Source organism: Amblyraja radiata, chromosome 11, assembly GCF_010909765.2.
Source record: "Amblyraja radiata isolate CabotCenter1 chromosome 11, sAmbRad1.1.pri, whole genome shotgun sequence".
NCBI lineage: Eukaryota > Metazoa > Chordata > Chondrichthyes > Rajiformes > Rajidae > Amblyraja > Amblyraja radiata.
The window spans coordinates 38,503,844-38,504,494 of NC_045966.1; the positions used below are offsets into that span (position 1 = coordinate 38,503,844).

Consider the following 651-nt stretch of genomic DNA (forward strand, 5'->3'; position numbering starts at 1 on the left):
GTGAGGGGTCAGCCAGAGATCCCTCCCCCCAGGGCATCCGGACATCCCACCCCTCGGAACAGAGAGAGACCCCCCCCCCCCCCTGGGGCAGACACACCTCTCCATCGTCAACGCCCCATGATCAACCCCCACCCCATCCAGCGGGCACAGGGGTGGGGACAGATGGGGGAGGAGGAGGGAGGGGGGGGGGGAAGGGGATAGGCGAGAGGGAATGTGGGAGGGTTAGGGAGGGGAGGGAGGGAAAGAGGTGGGGAGAGGGTCAGGGGGGTTGGAGGGAGGGTGAGGGAGGGAGGGAGAGGGTGCTCTAACGCATTAATCTGTTGCAGGGAAGGGTAGCGCGTGTGGTAACAGTAGCCCTAATACCACCCCTCGCTCCCCCCTCACTAACCCTGTGGCCAGGGTTCATCGGCCACTGACGGCAGCTTAGACGAGGTTTATCTTCCCGCTGGAATCCTCGTGCTCATGAATTGTGCTATTTTTACCAGTTGTAGACACTCTAATGTTGGACCAAGTGGCCTTCCTTGTGTGTAAAGCAGCATCTGCAGTTCCTTGTTTCGACATAGTTGCAACTTTTAGCAAAAGGTTTTGTTCATGGTAACCACTAATCACCAGTTAACTAGAGATCCCACTCAGCAGTGGTACTAATGTAGT

The 651-nt window shown here is 57.5% G+C and overlaps 1 protein-coding gene across 2 annotated transcripts in view; it reads left to right on the forward strand.

The window, feature by feature from the left end:
- The window catches only part of LOC116978520 (macrophage colony-stimulating factor 1 receptor-like), a 28,790-nt gene extending 28,624 nt beyond the window's left edge, over window positions 1–166 (forward strand). For both annotated transcript variants that reach the window (XM_033029710.1, XM_033029711.1), the window contains exon 17: window positions 1–166. This exon is cut by the window's left edge and continues 162 nt beyond it. The gene's annotated coding sequence lies outside the window, so the exon portion shown is untranslated.
- Window positions 167–651: the final 485 nt, after the last annotated feature.